The sequence below is a fragment of the Anomalospiza imberbis genome, chromosome 3, assembly GCF_031753505.1.
Source record: "Anomalospiza imberbis isolate Cuckoo-Finch-1a 21T00152 chromosome 3, ASM3175350v1, whole genome shotgun sequence".
Classification (NCBI taxonomy): domain Eukaryota; kingdom Metazoa; phylum Chordata; class Aves; order Passeriformes; family Viduidae; genus Anomalospiza; species Anomalospiza imberbis.
In genome coordinates, this window is record NC_089683.1 from 94,912,650 (window position 1) to 94,919,973 (window position 7,324).

The window sequence follows — 7,324 nt, forward strand, 5'->3', positions numbered from 1 at the left end:
ATATATGCCCTGTCAGTAGGTTACAAAGCTCTTTACTGAATACCAGAAGAATGTGGGAATGGGAAATCCCCCTAGTTTTGCCTCTAGGAAGAATAAATCATGGACATTTGAAAGATTTGTTTTGAATGCTGATGCTGGAGAGCTGGTGTGAATTCCATTTAATTCAAGTGGTTTGGGTTTTCTCCAGCAGAGTAGAGAAATCTCCTTCTGGCCTCCCTGAAAGGCTTTTACCTGCAGTTGACCAAAGGTAGTGCAACAGGAAGAACAAAGACCTTTATAAGAAAGGCTTTGTACATCTCCTCATGAAAGCAATATTCACTGCGGCTATTTTTACAAGGAGATTTTACCCTTCCGTGGACCAGAGGAGTGCCCACAAGCCCAGTTTTGATACAAAGTCCCTGTCTACAAATAAGAAAATAACTTCATGAAAATTGAGTCAATAAGATTATTCCTTAAATCTGAGAATCATTTTGTTTGAACCTGATCAAGGACTCCTTAAGGTAAAGCAAAAATATCTGATTTCAAGACAGAAGGAGACCAGAGTCATTGTTCATTATTCTCAGACTACCTACTGTCCATCTTTCCAGTTTTGTGACAGCTGGCTATTTTGGCTCTGATGGTTGCATTCTCAAAAAAAAATGTATCTCAATATGTATTTCCTTTATCTTTGAGTGTGCTGAATGCAATTCCATCTGCTGATTTTTTCTTTATTCCTATTCTTTAAAAATTATTTTTAAATTCCTTTAATTCTTTTAAAAGCCTATTCTTTAAAATTCTATTTTGAAAAATACTATTGAAATTCCTCTATCTCTTCAGTCAGGACTTTCAGTGGCCAGCTGCATAAATATTGCTACAATTAAACAGAAATTCTCAAATCTCTAAGTGAGAAGAATTTGGTACTATAGACAGTTTCAGCCTGAGTTTTATTTGGATTTTAAAGGATTTCTTTTTGTCATAACTGAAATGGTTGCATGACTGAGGAAGAGAGGAGAAAAATATAGATTCTGCATGCTAACAATAATAATTAGATGATAAGTGTGAGATGAAACATTACATCTGGAACTACTTAACTTCATTCAAACCTATCAGTTTGTCATAAAATTTGCAAAACATTTGATCTTCTGATAGAAAATCATGCTAAATTCCCCATCTTAAAGTTATACCCACACAATGACGGGACTTAGTACTTGAGACTTGAAGAGAAAGGGGCTGGATGTGATTACAAATTGAACTGTAATGCAAACTGTGCTTTTTCAGTCAAGTTTTCCAGTGATGGTTGAGGTTGGCTAACAATTTCTTTCCTGTGCACTGCCCTAAGGATCTGTTCTGTTTCTCCAGGGCATCTTGGCAAGAGACTTGAAGTTATTTAAAATCCCTAATTAAAGCCAGGTATTTCACTTCACTTTTATTTTTAAAACATGAAAAAAAATTACTGAGCCAAAGTAAAAAACAAATATTTTCCATTTGCCATTCATTACAGATGTCAGACAGCCATAAATATAGAAATGGTCAGCTGCAGGTGTAGCCTAGTTCTGTTGTGTAATGCACACTCTGTTCCTATAACATTACTAAAAATGGTCTGTCTGGCTAATAAATAGCACTACCATTACACAGTAAAAGGTGAAAATTAATGTGAATGCTGCTGGTGAGTTAGCTATATTAACAAGCCAGTCATGTAGTATTAGCAGTTATAATGGGGAACAACATAAACTTTTAAGAGCTTGTGCAAAAGCTTTCAGTCCTTGCAATGTTGAGAAGTTAAAATGAGTGCTGTCCAGTCACTTTATTTCTTTAAATTTGGGAGGAAAGGTATGTAGGAAGTTTTAAAATAAAGTCACTGGCATCTGCATCTAAAATATAAAATAAATAAATAAATAGAGTCCAACCCACATATATCCAGCCCACTATTGTTTCAGATGCTCTTCTGGTAAAGCTCTCTTGCCTTCATCAAAGGTTCTGGTCCATGTGTGATAACCTTTGATAGCCTACTGATAAAAAACTGATAACCCCTTACTGATAGCAAAATCTTTTCCACACCAGAGCAAGAAGGGAGTGCAGCCTGAAATGGCAGTGAGTAAATGAAGGCAATAAACAAACAGAAGACTAATTGATTTCTTCTACTTAGAGCTATGTCTGTTCAACAGCCCATCTGGCCCCACATCCTCTTGCTGCTGTTGCATGGTACTTTGGGAAAAACTTAAGACCAGGTCATATAACCAGTGTTTCCTCCCTGGAGCTTCTTTCCAGATTGTGTCAACATTTGAGGGAGTTTCTGAAATAGATGTATCTTGGCCATTATGGGCAATGCCAGTAAAAGATCTACCATCTCCAAGTTGTCTAATCCTTCTCTGAATCCAATTTGGTCTCCAGTATCAGTACTACAATTTAATTGTGAGCTGTGTGAAATGCAGCATGCTGAGAGTTACAGCCTTTGCTGGGGGGGTTTGTAGGTCCCACTTGTATGTCCTGAGAGACTTGCTGCTGTGTGTAGTTCTAGAATGTCTTCCTCAATATCCTGCACATCTGGGGAGAAACCACATGCAGTGTGGCCCAAGATGATAAGTAGGATGATGGGAATCTGCCTGATTAGTAACATATTTTGTGGGTTCCTTATATTTGAGTCAAATGTCCTAATTCCCCCTCTCTGTCTTTCTCCCATTCTTTTAATTTTATTCTTGGCTGCAGAAAAGTCACTAAAGAAAAATGTACCTTGAAAGACAGCTTGTTATGCTTGGCAATGCTTTATTATGTTGCTGTGCCTCTGCACCATGTTTGATCTGAACTTATTTCATAGTAGTAAGGAGATAAGTAGGAGATAAGTAGATTATAAAGAAAATTTATTGGAAATATTCCTATTTCATTTATTGGCTGTTAGCACACATCAGAGGGTAAAAACTAAAAGACAAATGTCTATCAACTTTTAAAAGCAAGTCTGCTCTCAAATCTAGTGCTATGAGTTCCTGTGGAAAACTTCCCAATGACATTCCTAACCTGCCTGAACAGGAGTGTATGGAGGAACTGATAGTCATTTTATTCTGCTCCATACTTCTGAAATTATTGCAGTAAAAATTTTGTATCTTTCAAAGTCAGGTGCCTATGAATTTGTACTGCAACTGCATTTTTAATTGCAGTTTATCAGTACTTTGATTGGATGCATGTTGTGGTGAAGAGGAGAAGGAGGAAGGAATTTAATTATTACTTATTTGTAAAGTGATATTAAATTCTGGTTTCAGTCAAGTTAATGTCAAAGTTGGGAGTTCAATGGAAGCTGATTAAACCCTAAGAATGTATTGTTATTGCTTGTGACTAACAAGCTAACAGGCAACTTCAAAAAATTTTTGTCTCCAGTCCCTCACAGCAGCTTTGAACTGCTTTGGTTGAGAGCGTTGCTGCCCAAGAACTGTCCACTGTTTTCAAGTGTAGGGCCAGAAGACATGGAAGCAGATCAGGAACAAGGACCCAGCAAGATAGCTCCTCTTCTGCCCCAAGTGTGTGTTCACATGGGGTGAGATCCTTACTGTCTTTAAACAAGTGGAGAAGACAGCAGTGCCATTTTTCATGGCAGGCACAGCACTTGCTAAGGTACTGTAAGCAGATCAGAATTTGCTGTCACTGGGTTTAACAGCTGGTTTGGGAAATGGCTGTGATTTTACAAGCCAGCTCCACTAAACCAGACAAAACTGCCCTTGGTGGTCTCTAATTTGAGTTGTAGTTTAAAGCTATTGAATTTCCATGGTTACATTTTGTATGCTCCCCTAGTGAAACCCAGGTGAAATGTTGCTGCCAGGAGGTATCACCTGGGAAAGAAAGGACAGGTTGCACAAGGAGACAGGCTTAGAAGCACCTCAGAGGGGTGAGAGCCCCTATGAACTACTGTTTCTTGAATTATCTTTGATGCCTGAGGTGAAGTGGACATCTTTCAAGAAAGCAGACTGCAGGAAAATGCCTTGTTGATTTTGCAGTGCTAATGCTACCCTGGGTTAAAACAATTGATGATTACCCATCCCTGCTCAAAACACAAGCATCTGTGAAATGTCATTGAAGAGAATGACACAGAGCCAAAACAGCTTTTGGCACTGGGAAAGATGAAGAGAGCATATCAAGGGTGCAGTAGTGATTCTCTGCCTCCTGTTGTATTCTGGCTTTTGTAGCAGTCACAGAAAAAAAAATTACTGTAATGAAGTGTACTTAAGAGTTATCAGTGTCCTAAACAAACTTCCACTCTAGACACTGTATGCCACAAATGGTGCTTCCAAATTCAGTCTTCAGTTATAACTGAACTGGCAGAAAACACCTCAGAGAACACAACATTGTTCTATCTGTATGAATTAGAAGGTGTTTTCAGGATACTTTTAAGAAATAGCTGCTGACTGGCTCAAAAATAAACACGAGAATTGTTATGTTGGAAAGATGGCTTTTGCAAAAATATCTGTGTTAGACAATATCTACATGACTAGTGAGCTAACCTAGTATTTTCACTGACATGTCATCTCCACATTCTTCATCTTTCCACTAACTTTTCACTTTTTTTTTTTTTTTTTTTCCTCCAGGAAAAGAGCAGGAATTTAACCTAGTTTGCTACAGAGGAAAAATGAAGTTGATCAAAATATGATTTTCTAAAATACATTATGGAAAATAGAAATGGAAAATAAGAAAGTGGGAAAGAGATAGGGATATTTAAAAAGTCAAAGAGAAAAACAAAGGAGTGATAGGTAAAATGAAAGGAGAGGGCATGGTGAAAGAATTGATATGCAGGTAAAATGTAGTAGCAATAAAGAGAAGATTGTGAGAAAAGGTAGTAACAAAGAGAAAGAGATGGAAAAATAATCACAGGAAGAAATTAAAGAGAAAATAAAAGAATATAAAACAAAATAATAACAGAAGATGGAAGGAGAGCTAGACAGGAAATGGGAAAATAAGGGAAGGAGAAAAGAGAAAAGGAGAAAAAGTTGTATTTAATTAACATCTGTTGCTACCTTTTATCAGAAGGAAGCTGATGCAGGGCAGTCAGGCCAGTTAGGGCTACAGCATGGAGCTTTAGAGGGGCAATGCCTTTTTTCCTCTGATTTTTAGAACACTAATCAAGCTTTTTTAGCCAAGGACAAGCATAATGAGGGCCAAAAGAGAATGTTTAAAACACTGCAAGTGAAATGCAGATACTAGCAGCAGCCCCTCAAGCATGGCAGGCACAGTGTAGCACTGACATCCCTAAATTGTTCTGAACTCTAACCTCTACTTCCATCACTTGCAGTGTTTACCCTGACTGTGGTATGTTTTACAGGAAAAAAAGCAAAAGGCCAGCTGGGGTTGTTGGGCTGCTTTGTAGGGCTGCAGAGGGTTACAAACAATCCTAATACTCAATATTCTGGCTTTGCTGGCGAGACCCATCTCTGTGGTGACAAGGTGTGTCAATGTGAACCAGACAGCAAGCTATAAGATGTGGGAAGCCACTGGACAAGAGACTCTTCTCCCTCTCTTTTAAAGCTCATATTTTCATGACAGCAGTCTAGCATTGGTGTGGTCCCTGCTTCAAAGTGTCTTCTGTAGGCAGTTTTAATAAGCAATATTTTAAAATGTGAATTGCAAGCTCTTTAATAAGCGTGAGCTGGTGAGCAAATTTTGTGCTGAAATGTGTAATAGTAACCCTTTTGCCCTGGAGTGGAGCCACCAAGAACAAATCCTGGGCAGGTTTTGCTGAGCATTAATTACCTTTGACTTCCAAGGGGCAGTAGCTAGAAGAAGGTTAGTTTTTGTGGGTTTAAATGAAAAGATCTGGTTTTATCATCCATCAAGTTTGAGAGTCTTACAACTTTTTTTTTTTTTTTAATTTTGAAGGTTCACAATTTAATTTTTTAGGCTCACAGGTCCCTGCTCCAGGCTATAGCAGCTAGGGGAAGTACCAACACCAGTATCACAAAGGTAAGCCCTTGTACTGGTAGGTGAAGTCTCCTGATCACAACGGGGTAAATCCATAGGACACTGGAACCTCTTCTTCCTTGGGCTAAGAGGAAATGTCCATCCACAGCATCTGAAATATTTCTGACATACAACCCAAGCATAATAAAGGTGTGAAGACTAAAAATGTGAAATACCTACCACAGCTCTGACAGCCAAAGCAAACAGAAAACAGCTGAGTAGTTATGGCTTCAAAACAGCCTGTTCCTCAGTCCTTTTTGTGCTTCACTGGCATCCTCACAGACACTGGCCCACATACTTAGAAAACCCCAAATGGGTTTTAAAATTAGGGAAAGAAGAAAAACCAAAAAATTCTGTGGGTCAGAGATGACTTCCTGGCCCTAGATTCTCTACTACCTTAACATGTTTTGTTTTTCTTGTTTCTTTTCTCTATGTTTGTTTGATTTGGGAGGGGGAGTTGATTTTTTTTTTCAAACTTTCCTGTTCTTTTCTTTCTTCAACTTTTCCAAAGTACCAAAAAAAGCCAGATTATCAATTTTTTCTACTCTTATTTTATAAACCACTCAGAGAAGTTGTAAAATTAATTTTTTGTTGTCTTCTTAATTTAATGCTAAAAGAGAAAATATCCAGCATTAATGTGGGCAATAATGTGATTTTTCCAGCAATCACATAATCATCAAGGAGACTATTACTGATGCTTGATTAAATAGCTCAAATTTACAGTGATTTTTATGAGAAAATCTAGACAGCAAATGGATTCTGTCTTTACTACTGTCTCAATGTTTCTATCAGTAACCTCTTTGCTACATTTACATCTTTAAAAAAAAGAAGAAAGAAATTGAAGTTAAGCTGGTAACATTAATCTACAACAGTAGAGAGATGATGCTTTTGAATTTGTCTGCTCTCTTGAATAAGAAACCGAAGAGTGGTCTGCTTGGCAACCAGGTGTACCTCACCCAAAATCTACCTATGTGCTCAGTGTTGCCAAGAATTGAATGCATTAAGGAGGAGGAAAAAGCGGTCTCTCCCAGAAGGGCTGGCAGTGCAAACACCCCAGACCTCCATCTTCTCTCCCTACCTGCCCACATCTGCAGACCTGTGCATGGACATACCTGGCTGCTCACATTTTTTTAGAGCCCCATGCTACAGGGAAGCCACTTTGCCTAAAAATGACTTTTCAAATCATTCAGGTATCTCATTTTTAATTATCTATTTAACTCCAGGTTCAAAGGTTGCTGAGCACAGAAGCCTCTGAAAAGAAGTAATCCTATTTATCTCATTGCATTTATTTAAACATGAAAGGCACCCAGATTGCATTTGGATGCAGGTTTGGAAATATGAAGTTTTCTTCAACTTGATTTTGCTTGGCTATAATTAATAGAATCATGCAGATTTCCCTAACTTTGAA